The sequence below is a fragment of the Centruroides vittatus genome, unplaced genomic scaffold, assembly GCF_030686945.1.
Source record: "Centruroides vittatus isolate TY-2023 unplaced genomic scaffold, ASM3068694v2 contig_199, whole genome shotgun sequence".
Lineage (NCBI taxonomy): Eukaryota > Metazoa > Arthropoda > Arachnida > Scorpiones > Buthidae > Centruroides > Centruroides vittatus.
Window position 1 is genome coordinate 232,658 of NW_027121224.1, and position 16,372 is coordinate 249,029.

General features: G+C 32.1%; 1 long non-coding RNA gene across 1 annotated transcript; it reads right to left on the bottom strand.

Annotated features, from left to right (window-relative positions):
* Window positions 1-351: 351 nt before the first annotated feature.
* Window positions 352-1,726, bottom strand: LOC136970503 (uncharacterized). Its single transcript, XR_010879993.1, has 3 exons — window positions 1,559-1,726; window positions 1,371-1,490; window positions 352-544 (listed from the first exon to the last, which is right to left on the bottom strand). It is a non-coding gene; the product is annotated as an uncharacterized lncRNA (long non-coding RNA).
* Window positions 1,727-16,372: the final 14,646 nt, after the last annotated feature.

Genomic DNA, 16,372 nt, shown 5'->3' on the forward strand with positions numbered 1-16,372 from the left:
ATTTAGTTCAATTAAAAAATTTAGATGTGTTATGTAAAATATATACAGCTATAAATCTATTATGAATGTATGCAGCAATGTAGTAATTGTGAAATCTGGAAACGAATTAAAACATTATATTTATTAATACCATATAATTTTAATGTAACTAACAATTATTATTTATTATTTTAAGATTTATTAATTTACTAATTATTTAAGATTTATAAATCTTAAAAATAATAATTGTTAAAACAGTGAATTAAAAAAAATTAATTTTTGGCAATTATATTTTCTCAATAAAATTCGTGATAATATAATTATTGTTAAATAATGCATTAGTTGATACATAAAAAATACTAAACAACAGGATTTAATTCTAAAGTATTTATTACAGCTTTTATTCCATCAATAAGTAACTTTACATAGATTCATATTCATGTATGCATTGTCCTAATACGTGATCTATCAAAGCAATTTCCAGTGGGAGATCGACAGGTGGTTTGCAGATGGTACCATTTCTGCACTGATTAGGAACTTCCAGATTGCAATATTGATATGGGCACTAAAATTAAATTTAAAAAATTATTCACTTGAAATAAATACAGTATTATTTCAAAGTTTTATATAAAAATAAATGAACTGAAAATATCCTGTTAATTCGTTCAAAGCAATGTACTGTACATATGATAATTCTAATTCGTCGAATTCAATTTTCAATTTTTTTCTTTTTCTAAATGAATCACAAGTAGTTTAAAAAGTCTTTATATTAATTGTACACACGAGCAAAAGCGTATCGAGACAGGAATAGAGAGAGGTAACGCTAAATAAAGAGAGAGGTCTATGACGCTAAATAAAGAGAGAGCTCTATGAACGCTTCACCAATGTGTTTTTTTTTTTTTTTTAGTTCTCCGCCCTGTAGGTACTAAGAGGGCTTGTTTAGTTAATTGTGGGTTCGGCAAGGCCTACAATGTGGAGACAGGGTAGTAGTGAGGTACAGGTGCGGGGTGCGACATATCCGGAACAGACCACCTCCGGAAAACGCCTGAGATTTTTCTACCTGTCCAGATTTGATCCTGGATCCCCGAGCCGTAGGCTGCCACTTTAACCGCTCAGCCATCCGGCCGACTCCATCAGTGTATGATGTAAAATGCGGAAAAAAATGCACAATTACGTAACATATACATATGTGCATGTGTTAAGAGTAATATTTTCCACACTACACTTCTGTTTGCGATTTTGATTCGTGAATGATTATGTATCGCTACCAAAATTATATATTCAACTCAAATATTCAATAAATTCTTAATAAGTTCTAGCAATTTCTTTCGTTGCTTTTATAAAATTTTGTAAAAAGAAAATATTAAAGAATTTTTATAAAAAAAACTTACGTTCATACAAACGTCGCAGCATTTACACGAATCTTTACCTACATCACACTGGCATTGGCCATCAAGGTTCGGACAATTTTCAGGTTCACATTTTCCACAAGATGGATCTACTGAATTGCACTAAAACGCAAACATTCTTTAATAAAATTAAAGCAAAAAATTTAGTTAGTAACAATGCAATAACTTACAGGGGTACAAATATCGCAACAATCGCATGCATCTCTGTGGACACCACATTTGCAATTTTCAGTTGAAGGGCATTCTTCATTACAAGGACCACATTTAGGATTTCGAGCATCTGACACGGTATTAAAATATATGGAAATAATTCTGTAATAAACAAGAATTATATTTTACTAACAATTAATTAAAAAGTTAAAAATTCACTCTCCTAAAGGTCTTCAGAACTAGATTCAAGAAATTCGAAATAACAATAAAAATCTAAAAATTGTTCAAGAAATCAAGATGTGAAGATCAGATAAGACAACCCAATTTTCTCTTTAATAGAAAATTCCCATTGTTTTATTACTTTTGAATATCTAAATCAAATGTTCAATCTATTTTAGACACGTTTTCACCTAATCTGTTAATTTTCTACGAGTAGAATAATGAGCTACTCATTCGAAATATCTAAGTTGTTTTAATAAATTCATAATTATTTCGGATTTACAGTAAAGAGAAAATATTTTAGAAAACGAGATTATCCTGTTTTAAAACTTATACAACTTAAATGAAACTAAATTCTCTTTTATTCAGAATAATTATGTCTTGAATTAAGTGATTAATCAGCTATACGTTAAATATATGACTATTTGTTATTATTTGTTAAATTTAATTCAAAAACTAAAAAAGTGAAATATAATGTGAAGCGAAGAAAATGAATTGATACCTTATTAATAAATTATTGATCTACTTTCTTTTTTTTTTTACTATTTCGCCCTGTGGACACTAAGAGGGCTTTTTCATCAAGCCAATCGTTGATTCAGCCAGGTCCACATTGGGGCAGTCACAATTGTGAAAAGATAGGACTCGACATATTCGGGACGAATCTCCACAAAAAATTCGTGAAATTTTTTGCCCGTCCGGATTCGTTTCCCGCTAACCCGAGCAATAGACTGACGCCTTACGGGACATTCCAATTTTCAACACGAGTGTTGAGTGTTGAAACCAACAATTTGACGTCATCAACGACGTTCCAACTCGAGTACGAAGTGCTTAGTTCCCATAATTCCATTCTCAGCAAGATGGATTCCATTGAAATGTCGCACCAATTACCCACAATTCATTGGAAAGTAAAAGTCAATATATCTATTGAGTGCTAAGTGTGTTGAGTCAGCGTTGAAAATTGGAATGTCCCGTTAGCCTATCAAATATCCGGCCGCCATTGATAAGGTATATACGAATAACAATTTATATAGTTTCAATCTATTATAAAAACTTCATATAACGTATTTAATTTTGATAAATTATTTTCAGTATTTTCCAGACGATTGCAGAGTTACATTCATACTACTGTGAAAGATTCAAACTCGAATTCGATCTGATTACCATTACCATGACTTTTATAGACAGTTGGATAGGGATAGCGTTCTCTATCTCTCACCCATGCTGATCGACTATACAATCTCTAATGAGCAATATTTTGCGTTTAAATAGATTCAACATATATTTTTAAAATTGCTTCGATCTTCAGACGCTAAATCAATTCAATAAATCTGAGTTTAATATTTATACAATTCTACAAAAAATTGTGTAGTTTCTCCTGAAGTTATTTTGATTATGAAGATCATTTACATAATAAAAGTAAATGAAAACGATTGAAAATATAGTTGAAGCAATCTTTCCTAAAAGTCAAATTTTTGTCATTAGAGCTGGTCATTTTGTATTTTACACCTAACCTTGAATATTAAATCATCATCCGCATGCCAGAAGTGTATGCCGTTATGTTAAAATAATTTAAAACTTTGATGAAAATAAAGTTATTTGGATATTACAGCAAGACAGCCGGATGGCCGGAGACGATTAAAGCGTCAGCCTACTGCTCTGGAGAATCCGAGATGGGCGATAAACCACAAGAATTTTTTAATGAGCGGATCTGTCCCGGAATTCACACCAACCGACCATCCTCATTGTGGGCCTGGACGAATCCACGGTGGGTATGAATAAAAAATCCTCTTAGTGCCCACAGGATGCAAAGATGTAAAAATGTACATTACGGAAAACACATCCGAGTCAGATAATTTTAGGTAAATTTATAGATTTTGTTCAACACAATAAATTACAAAGCAATTTAATTCAGCAATATATAAGATTAATTTAAAAAGTAGGAAATTAATTACAGTAGAGACTCGTAAATCGGAACCCCGGTAATCGGAATCGCCGATAATCGGCACGATTTTCAGTCGGACTGTGTCGTGCTGAATCGAACGTTTTTGATACTAAATTTACTTCTAAAGTATAATTTTCATGTTTTTATATTCTTCAATATATTTATTTTGTTTGTACAAAATGCAGAAATAATTTTTAACGATACGATAGCCTCGATTATTATTATAAAAATTTTCGTTAGGCTTAAAATCGACGAAAATTCAACACGAAGCGACACGCAACGGAGAAAAATTTGAACATCGAACAGGTTAACATGTAAATTACCTTAGTGACGATAATAATCAGTAATAGTATCTGATTAGAATATAATAATATATACATATTTATCATTAATAAGGCTACTTACCCCAAAGTCAAAAGAGTAAGAATTATTTTCATCGTTTCTGTAAAAAAAATATTGTTTTCCATTATAATAAACTTCAAAAAAATTAATGATAAATAAATAATACAAGTATCATTATTATTAAAAGCTCGGGATAGGTAACCTCAAATTTCCAAATTTGAAATTGACAGTAATAATATAGACCGGATGGCTGAGGGGTTAAGGTGTCAGTTTACTGCTCTGGGGACCCAGGATACAATCCGGGCAAGCAACACCTCAGAAATTTTCCATAGGTGATCTGTCCCGGATCTGTCCCTTACTCCGGGTTGTCCCATACTAAGCCTAGACGATCCATAATGTGCATGGGAAAGCGGCCGGATGGCCAAGCGGTCAAGGTGGCAGCCTACCGCTCTGGGGGACCCGGGATCGAATCCGAACGGGTCGAAAAATCCCCAGGAATTTTTCGGGGGTGGTCCGTTCGGATATGTCGGGCCCCGTCCCTCACCACCCGGTCACCCCATTGTGGGCCTGGCCGAACCCATAATGGGCCTACTAAAAGAGGCCCTCTTAGTGCCCACAGGGCGGGAAGAGTTTTAAAAAAAAAAAAAAAAAAAAAAAAAAAAAAAATGTGCATGGGAAAAAGAACTTAGTGCTCATACGATGGAAAGAGTCAAATATGTAAACACATATATAGGAAATTTAATTTAAAACTTTACAAAAGATATACCAAAATACATTTTGTTTTGACAATGGAATTAAATCAATCACAGACTGATTTAATTCGTTTTTTTTTTTTTATGTATAACAAACGATATTAGCCCAGTACACTCAACTAAATCTAATAAATTACATAGCCTATAAGCAAACGATTTCTTCTAAAATATTATATGATTTATTAAATCAAGAATATACTCAAATTAATAATATTAAATCTGTTTGTATTATCATAGATGGTAATTAAAAAATAAACAATTTTGAAGTTTTCAGGATATTTTAGTAAAATTTACATAAATATTAATTTATAAAAAAAAACCAAAAAATTATCATTAATTTAAACGAAACAGAGAATCCAAATGTAAACTGTATATTTGTAAAAGTGCTATACATTTTTGTTTGATATATTATTATATGATGTTTTATTAAAAGTTCTAAGATATTTTAATTCTCGCATTATTAAATAAGTTTTAAAAACTCCATTTAGTGAAATTCAGATATATAAATGTAATAAATAAATTTAATACATTTGTTATACTAAAGTTTAAATGATCTTTTTAAAGGTCATTTAAATTTGCAATAAATTACCGATAAAATAATGAACGTCTCGTTGCTATGAACATTTATCTGAAACATTGACATTTGATTAATGATAAAAACATAAAAGGTTTAATATATGACAAATCAACGTTAACAGATTGATAAAGTTTGGTTTCAAAAGCATAAAAATTATTTGTAAAATAAATTTTTATTTCTGTTTTTTAATTTATGATTTTACGTTTTGTAACCGCTTATGTACTGTTAAAAACCAAAACTTTCATCAGAGATTGTATAATTTTTCCTTTTCAGATCGCTGGAACTAGAACTCATAATATGCAACTCTATGGTTCGAATTTTCTTACATTTCATACATTACGTCCGAAATTCGGAGACTGTCCTCAATTTCATTTTCTGTAGAATTTTTGAAAATCAAGAGAAAAACAAGCAAAGCAATATGCTCAAATAAAATGTTAAATTGTGTATAAGAATATAAATAATTTTTAAAAAATTAATGAGCATTTTATTAAATGCATTTCAGTTGTCTTATTTGATGAATTATTAAATAGAATTTAGTTTTTATATCTACGAGTTCATTTTAATTTTTTGGATAAAATGTTTAGATCAAAACAAAATAAATGTTATTTCATTACCCGAAAATCAAAATATGCGTATGTTAACTACCCATTCGGCCTCAACCTTATAATGCTATGTAAATCGTATAAAAATTTTGTACATGGAAATGTATGTCTCATCGGATTAAATCATACTAAGCCGAAAAAATACAATATACCGTATATATTTAAATCTGGAATAATGAAATTATTTACGTATTATTTTATTTACAAGACTACTTTCTTCTATGGTATTTGAAAAGCCTTTCTTTTCTTTATACATTATCAATAACGGTGTAATTATTTTTATATTATAATTTTATGAGACGTCCTAATCGATTAATTTTAAATTAATTTTCAAAATTAAGCTATAAGTTAGCAGTAAAATTCTTAAACTCACCCGCAAGCAGGATCTATTGTAACGAGTAGACAAGATGTAGTGAGTAACAACGATGCGCACAATTAGCTTATATAGACCGAGAAGCGATAACGTAAAGATAAAATTTAACAACAGAAGTTCTAGACAGACTTTTTTCCAAATTATTAATCATTGAAAAGATTAATATATTAATTTATTAGCAGCTTATCTAGAAGATTCAAAGTCTAAATACATTTACGATGATAATTATACCGCATTTATTATATAAAATTATTTCAAAATGTATGGAGGAAAAGTATCCAAATCAGCTATCTCCATGTAAGGAATTTTAAAAGGAATTATTTTGACAATTCTATATATAATATTACTGCGTCTTCACCGATATACTTCTTAAATGAGAAAACATTTGCATGCAATACTTTTTCACTAGAACATTCGATTTTATGACATTGAGCATGTATCTTTTGTTTGTTTTTCATTGGATTTGTTGGACCATACCATATTAAAGACTGTTTCAAACACGATCTTTCTGTACTGAGTTTACAAAATGCATTGAATCTTTTCCACTGAAAAAAGTTTAATGTAATTCAATTGTATCCACAGTGTTACTTGAACTTAACTGATGTAAAAGGTGTAAACTGATGTAATTGTTTTAACTTAACAAATATACTTCTTCTGTTGTACAGTATTCTATACACTTTAGTGACATCATATACTGATTTACATAAGGTTTTACAAGTTCACAAAATTTTACAATATTGTATTCACCGTTTAATGACTAATATTCACTTATTTATTATAACTATTATTTATAATTTTGATATGTTCGTGGAATGCAATTCCTATATCACATCAGCGTGATTATGCAAACTAACTAGGCTACGAAGCTGAGAAGCGTTGAGATATAAGGAAACAATCTCCAAAATTTAATATAATGGAAAGGCAAATAATGCGAATAGTTAAATATAACCTTAAATTCTCAAACTCATAGCTTTTATTATTTCTCAATCTGCTAAAGATTTTTTAAACGAAATTCACACGAAGCGACACGACAGTTACTGTTAGATGAAGTACGAGTTTTATAAGATTAGCGAGGTTGAGGCCGAAGTTATCGACGCAAAAACGTGTACGTCGGACGTTCGGCACCGCTTTCCTGTAAGCCTAGAAGTTTGACAATGGTGTTTGGAAAGTCAATAGAATCATGCTCGACATTCCAAACGCCATTGTCAAGCTTCTAGGCTTACAGAAAAGCGGCGCTGAACGTCCGACGTACACGTTTTCGCGTTTAAAACTTCGGCCTCAACCTCGCTAATAACAATTACGATGTAATAACAAATTACTATGCAATGTAGTGTATGCTAGATATACTAAAATGTTATTAGCACTTTTACGTGAAAGTGCAGGATGTTGAAAAATCCAATCTCATTACTGTCGGATTAAAATAAAAATTCATAAAACACCAGATATTATTTTTAAATTGGAATTGTTTGTATTCAAAGCAGCGCTATAGTCGTGCCATGACGTACTAGGGCGGCATTCTGGTACTTTTTTCAAAGCAGGGCGAATAGGGCAGGCCTTGTACTTTGTGAACTTCTAAGTTAGACTTTAGGCTGTGTACCTCGGCCAAAAAATAGAAAAGTACTTCTTGCAGTTTTTTGCGCTGATTACGAATATATGTCACTCTTGGCGCATTTAGGCCGTTTTTTAGATATCGCGCCACGAAGTTGCGTTTTGCCCATACGAAATTCCAGACAGTGGCGATTCAAACTCGGGGCGCGGCTAACGCCCTGGCAATTTGAATCAGGGTTGTAGTCGTAAATTTAAGAAACTATTTTTGTATCTAGTACAGGCCTGGCCAACCCAAATTGTTTCGCGGGCCACTTTGATCACGCGTAATATTAGGGTGGCCACAGTTCAGGCCACGGGTTCCCAACCTATGAGTCGCGACGGGTTTTCTGTGGGGTCGCCAACTTATACAGTAAACTAAAAAAATATATATTCACTATAATGCAATTTTTATTTTTAATGGTGTCTTGAAGTTTGAATAATTTCATATATATCCCTCGTTTAATGAAAACTGCTCACGTTGTTTAATGAAAAATTGCTCACAATTCTGGTGTGATATGTATCATTCATACCCAAATGTGACGATGCTTGCCTTTCGAGTTTTAGTTCCATTTGTGTCTACATATCTCTGCGAGAGTGAATTTTCAACTCTTCTTCGTTTAAAAACAAAAGAAAGAAATAAATTAAATGTTGAGAATGACATGAGGTTGGCGTTAACAAAAACTCACCCGCGAATTTTGAGGTTGATTAATAACATGCAATTTCAACTATCATGCATTAAATTAATTATTAAACATAATTTAAAATAAAATTATATTACCTTATTAAAAATGCCTTTTTAAAATTGTATCGGGGTCGCGGGTCACTCGGCTTTTATAAAAAGGGGTGGCCACCCGAAAAAGGTTGGGAACCGTTGGTTTAGGTAAACATGCTTTTAAAAAAGTAAAACAAATACAAAATGAATAAGATTTTATTGTTATACCAAGAGTTCATACTCGCACTTGCGTATTATAACAATGACACATGCAAATTTTCATTTATTTAATTTTTTTGGTATACACATAACGGGAAACAAAAGTTTTAATAGATATATAATATCGCTTAGCGGACCACACAATTTAAGGTGATGGACCGCGGTTTGGCCAGGCCTGATCTAGTATACAGGTATCCCCTACATCAGTGATCTCCAAACTTTTTTGATCGCGTACCCCTATGACGAAAATATATATTATAGGGGGTACAATTTATAGTTAAGTTGTACTGTACCTCCTATAATATAATATAATTCCTGCTAAATTTTCCGCTACCCGCAATTTGAATTTTTTCCGTGTATGATCGCAAGTGATCGTGAGCCTACTTCTTCGGGAGGATGACTAAGATTAGACAGGCTGCAGACACTGTTTTGAAGGAAAACTTTGCGTACCCCTGGGCTATAGCTACCCTACTTTGGAGACCACTACTCTACATTACGAAAGTTCACTTCGCACCATTTCGCTTTTACGAAAGACACTAGTACCAGTTTTCGCTAACCGAAAGAAATCCAAAGATTGTTTTCACTTTTACGAAAAAAAGGCGAAAAGCAAAACCAGCGTTTGGAGTGTTTTGCAGAAAGCCATTCTCCAAGCACCTTCCTTGGGAATTACTTAAGTTTGGTTTATCGTTATTAAAACTTAAATGTGTGTGTGACGGACGAATAAACGAAGGTGTTCAATCAAATTTTTCGATTGTTTCACCTCCACGATTTTATCAAAAGATCCGTTGAAAATCATAAAAATTATTTCCCACGAACTTGCTTCCTTGTTGAAGATGATCCATCTAGTTAGTCGTGTGTCACCCGGAACTCTTAAAAGTAATTCACGTATTGGACACCCGACCCTTAACGAGATCAAAAAATCCAAGAGGAAAAATAATAAGGGAGAACGATGACAAATCCAGGCAGTCGTCGTCTGGTCACTCACCGTGAACCCAACCCTGAAAAAATTCCTGCAACCTTTCGACCTACGCCCAGGAGTTACCCCACCTAGAAGACCGGGAAATATTACCGTGGGGATTGTTTATACAGTGGACTGTTTTATTCTGTGGATTGTGTGGAATATACCGTCTAAGATCGTGGATATCCTCCTGCCAAAGAACTCTAACATCTCCTTAACCAAGGTATTTATCAACTCGCGGGTCGTTTGTAAACTCACTCTCTCCGTATATCTAGGAATACGTTATTGTTAGCTATGCGTCGTGCTGTAATCTCTGTTAATGCGTCGTGTTATTTTTATTCTTGTTACTTAGCCAGTATCTCGAGTGACTTACTTCCTCGTTTCTCCTTCCTCCACCTCCACAACGGACGTAACCGCTCACCCGCGTGACGTAACAACTCTCCGTCGCGATTTCCGAGTCCTGAAAGACTCGGTGGTGTCCCATCCTGACGAGGGGTCAGAGAGACTCCGACCTCCGGTCACATATATATATTCGCCATGCTTTGCCTTAAATTAGATACTCAAATACAGTCGTTAATTTGGCATGCTTTGTTATGTAATTTAATTTATATGGAATTTTTAATAAATTCTCAAAATTTTTATCCATTTCATTGAGATTGCACACAGTCATTAAAATTTTTTTTTTCGGAATTCATGGATAGAATTTTAGAAATGTAAAATTTACGAATTCTTCATAGTTTTTAACATTAAAATTAGTTTTTGAAATTTGAAAATTTGTTTAAGAAAACTCGATTCTATATGAATAGACTGAAATTCGCCCGCATCAGAAATATTTCAAAAATTAATTATAGAATAATACACAAACTCTCATTCTTTTATAAGAAAATTTTAATATTGAATGACAATTAGATTTCTAAAATTCATTTTTCTTTACTGAAGCAATTTGGAATTTTCAAATTTTATTGGGGGGGATAAATATGCTGTATTTCGTATTGATAGACAATAAAAATTTCTTTAAAGAAATCATCATCGGCTAAGAAAAAAAGTCACATTTGTAGTCACCATGTTGTCATATTGTTTGTACTTTTGTTGCTGTTATATATAACAAAAAGTTTCGCAGTTGGTCAAAAATGACCATGGTTAATAATCATTGTCAAAATTTTAACCTCACAATTTTAACAGAGGAATTCAGTTTTTTGTTCATTGCTGTTTTCAAAATTTCATTTAAATACAGTACTTTATTAATGAACAATATTCAAATTACTGAAAAACTAAGATGTAAAATATACATTATTGTACCCATTACTTCTATGGCCCTTTATGTTTTTAATATCTTTATCATCATACAAATTAAAGTAAAAAATCTTAAATGAAAACTAATTATCTTTAATTTATTAAAATATTTAATAGTCATGGCAATTTTATCTTAAGAAAATTATACATCTATCTTTCTGTAAATTAGGAAAGGTGATCTATTAACATAAGATAAAATGTACAACTGGAAATAAATATTTAAACTGAGTAACATTCAAAGTATTTTAAAAATTTTACTAATTAATACAATTTGAAAAAAATTACATCTTAGATATTGTATGACAAAAAATTATTATTATTATGTTGGGTTTAGTGGATTATACTCAGTGTCAACCAAGTATAATCTGAGTATAAGGTTTTATGTCATCCATGTAAATGAGATGTGACAGTGTAAACTGTGTTGTTTTTTCATGTCTGATATTGTAACCATATTGTGTGTTGTTTAGCATGTTGGATAATGGGTTCAGGGCTAAGCAGAACCAGAGAGGACTCAAGGAATCTCCTTGAAAAATTCCTCACCTAATGAATATTTGGTTTGTTTGTATGGAAGTGTTACTAACCCTGAGATGTAGTGCTGCATAGTGTTTTGGAAGAATGCAATAAGTGATGGATGTATTTTGTACATGTGTAGAATATGTAGCAACCAACTGTGTGGAACACTGTCGAATGCTTTTCTGTAGTCTATATATGCCATGTGTATGTTTCTGTGTTTGCTGTAGAATGACTGAATCTATGAGTAACTGTTCTTTTCAACCCCTGTGATTTCTACAGCAACCTTTTTGTTGTTCCGTAAGAATGTCATGTTCGTCAACATGTTTGTATATTTTGTTTGTGATACAGGATGTCAATAATTTGTAGAGTGTTGGGAGACATGTAATTGGTCTGTATTGTGTTTGTGTTGTGGGGTCCGTGGTATTGTTGTTTTTAGGTTTCATGTAGGTGATGCCCTGAGTAAGAAATTTTGGCATGTCTTGTGGATTGATGATGATGTGTGTTAGGTATTTAGCTAGTTCCTGGTGCAGTGATGTAAATTTTTTGTACCAGAAATTGTGAATGTTGTCTACACCAGCTGTCTTTCAGTTGTGCGTTCTGTTAACAGCGTAGTGGATGTGTTGTATGTTTATTTCAGCACAGGGCATAGTTGGTATGTTATACATGTTTTTGTTCTCCTCCTCGATCCAGCCTGCATTAGCATTGTGCATAACAGCACTGGACCAAAGAGAAGACCAATAAGTTGTGAGTTCTTCTGTTGGTGTGCCACTGTGCTGTGTATCAGTGTTTGTTTTGGTGCTGATTTGTCTGTAGAAGAGTTTTTCATTGTTTGTAAATAATTTATTTTGTTGTTTTCGTAGTGAACATGTTTTGTATCGTTTGAGTCGTGCTTTGGCTGCGAGGTTTTGTTTTAGTGTATCGATGTATTCTGTAATGTGTGTGTTGTGATGTTTGTGTTTTGTGTGTTTTGATTTTCTTGAAAATGTTTTTGAGTTGTTTCTTTAATTTGGGTGTTATGTTGTTTTTAGTGTATTGTGTTAGCCTGCCTAATTGCTGTCTAATGTCATTTATTTGTGTTTCTATTCTTCTCTGCCAGGCAAGCTTGTGATAGAATTGTGTTTTGTGTGTGTCTGTCTGTGATTGTATTTTCAGACCATGGTGTGTCACTACTGTAACTGCCTCAGCATAAACTAATGTATGAATGTCTGAGAGTGTAGAAATTGAATGAATGTAGTGTGGTAGTAAGTGAGTGTTTACATAATTTAATGTTTTTCCTACTTCCTTTGACGTGTTGATTTTTGGTATTCGTGGTTTTTGTGTGGGATCTGTGCCTATATATTTAGTGAGTGTTTCCTGAAATATAAGTGAGAGTGTATTAACTAAATCTATGTCTATGTTATCAGTGGTGGATGAGGAAGTGTCTGTAGTATCATTAGTGGTAGTTGTTGTATGTGTGCTATTATCAATGCTTGTTGCTGGATTATCCTGACAGGTTACATGATCTTCATTAATGTTAAATGATGTTGATGTATTTGATCAGCAACCTGTTGTTTGATAAGTTCAAGTGTTGTTTGTGGAATAAGGTTGTTGTGTATAATTGTTCTTTTTTGATCAACAATCCTTTGTTCGGTGACAGTGAGGTGAAGATATTGTTGTGTGAATCTATGGTGTAGTTGTTGTCTGTATGCTGTCATGTTTGTTTCGAGTTTTGTGATGGCGTAGTACGTACGGATGATAAACTCATTCATTTTTATTGTCCATTTCATCCGTTGGCATGGTTTTCCAGCCTTTGTGGTCTGTGGATGCAATGCCACAGAAACACCAAGGCTGGGTTGGTTCTTCACATCTGTTGAGGGCATTGCAGTAGCCATGCTTGGGCCGGTGCTGCTTTTGTCACCGGTAACCAAGGGAGACTGCAACCTATTTTTCGAACATGAGCATCTGCCTAACCCACAAACGCAGATCTTGTTAACCTGGGCGACGTTCGAGCCGGTATCACACTTTGATCTGGTTACTACCATAATAAATATATCCACAGAATGTGGGCGTGGTCACTCTTAGCTTCATTTCTCCCCATAGACCTTACTGGCATGGGTGTCCCTACCAGGAGCTTGTGCTCCAGCCTGCGTTGCTCTATGGTTCAGTAAAATTACTGGGTTCTCCCACCACAACCAAGTGGTGACCACGGGAAAGTTATTATTATTAAAAATTATTATTACAATTAGCTTCTTTCTCTCTTATTAGTAATTAAATTTTTAATACTACTGTATATTTATAGAGAGCTTATCACACATTAATATAATAAATGCTAAAATAGCTCAATCTATGATTAAAATATATGTGCATCCTTTCAACCTGTACTAAAATGTATTTTGGCCAAAAAATTTGCAGCCCTCTTCAGTTAGAATTTTATGTCTACAAGTTTCTTTTAAAAAGGTTGTATTAAAAGATTCATACAACAGTGTCCATCTATTTAAAATATAATTATATAACACTACATATCTGAAATTAAACATTGTTATTCTTCTATTTATACTTGTCTGTATTGTGTTTGTAAGTTCAGAAACTAATTGGACATTATATTTTATTAAACCTTTTTTACCTTCTCAAACAAACCTTTAATATATGGCACACACTTTTAATCTTTTAAAATTATCATTTTTTATTATTCTGTGGGATTCATTGACCATTCTTAGCCATTTATCTATTTTCTCTGTTGGGTAACCATTCATAATATACATTTTTATTATATCAGTTATTTCTTGTTAGTTTTCCTTCTTCATAGTACAGTATATGAATTAAAGCTTAAATGATAAAACTAAGATTATTCAATTACAGGAATGTGTTCAAAATTTAATGTTTCTGACTTATTTTCATCCTTACTTAGGCACCACATTTTCACCTGGTGGTCAAATTTTGAACTATTTTTTTTATTTCAGAAATCTTTGTGTATATGTTATATAGAACAAAGTTTTATCAAAATCTAATAAAGCAGAATGGGCTCTAGAAGGGTCTAAATAGGGTCAGTTTAATTATATAATGGATTATAATATAATATATAAGTTAAGATTCCACCAATAGTAATTAGTTTTTATTCCTAAAAATGTGTGATTGTACATGATTAGGAACATACTACAATAAATTAGAACAATTTAATAATGTTCATTTTAATGCATTAATTAAGCACCAAAATAAACATAAAATATCACTCTGGACCAAGCTCTTTTTTTTTTTAATGGATAAAATAGCACAAAAGTTATGGCCATTTAATATAATTGTCTTTGTTGAAAAACATTTTTTCTCAATTTTTAGGTTTTGCAGAATTGCAACATGCAGCTTGAATACTTTTTTCTGATCATGTTATGCAATCTTTTATGCTCATCAGGTTCTAAATTCCCCACAAATGCATAATTGGACCAATACAAATGTAAGAAAAATAGAATACTCACTAAAATAATACAATTACTGTTTTTGTTCACTAACAGAAAATAAAGATTGTTTCTCAAATATTTATTTGTGTTTTATATTTTTGATATTGTACTCATTCATGTTCATTGTGCAAGAAAAAAACATTAGAAAAAACAAACTTTGCATATTTCTCATATTTTATAGGAAAAAAAAATTAATTTCTATTAGCATTCTATCATACAAAAATTTACTAGGCCATGTGTAATTTCCATTCCCACAGGCATGCACTAACTATTTCCATTATGTTTATATGGCTAGGCTATTTCTCCAAAGCAACAGCACAGATTTCAATGTGTAGCATACACTGCATTTCTGCAATATATGGCCTGGGTTAATTTCTAGCATTTTTGCAACACATGGTACTTGATGTGTTAAAAACACTTAGAAATTATTTAAATATGTAAAATTACATTTAATATTAGTTTTATAAAAAAAATACTCTAAAGTGTAACAATATATGTAAGAAAAGTTACACAAAAAATACAAGAAACAAAAAGATATAAGTACGAAAAGTATTTATTTTGTATTATGATATTTTAATTACGGAATCAATGAGAGAGTAAATAAAGATTCACTATGTATAAAAATATCAATGTTATATTATTATGTGATTTATTTATTACAGACACACAAACAAATGAAATAGCACATATGTAAAAGAAAATGTAGAACAAAAATGTTAACTGTATAATGGCTGTCAACAGTCAATTGTTTATATGATAAGTTTAACTTGGGTTATGTAGCATTGTATAATTACATTTTAAATAAGTGGATGTTATGTTGTATGAATCTTGTTATAAAACCTTTTTAAAAAACTTGTGCATCAGAAATTCTAATTAAAGAAAGCTGCAAATTTTTTTGGCCAAAATACATTTTAGTACTGGTCTAAAAGATGTATTGTATAGTACATATCTTATCATATATTAATAATTATGACCGGGTGGTCAAGTTAGCAGCCTGCTGCTCTGGGGGACCCAGGTTTGAATCCAAATGGGTTGAAATATCCCCAGGAATTTTTCTGGGGGTGGTCCGTCCAGACATGTCAGGCCCCGTCCCTCACCACCTGGCTGCCTCATTGTGGTCCTGGCCGAACCCATAATGGGCTTGCTAAAAAGAGTCCTTCTTAGTGCCCACAGTGTGGAAAGAGTTTTAAAAAAATCATAAATTAATATAATAAATCCTAAAATAGCTCAATGTGCGATAAGTTCTGTAGATATAACACAGTAGTATTAAAAAATTTAATTAGAAAAATTAAATTAAACATCATGTTACAATCA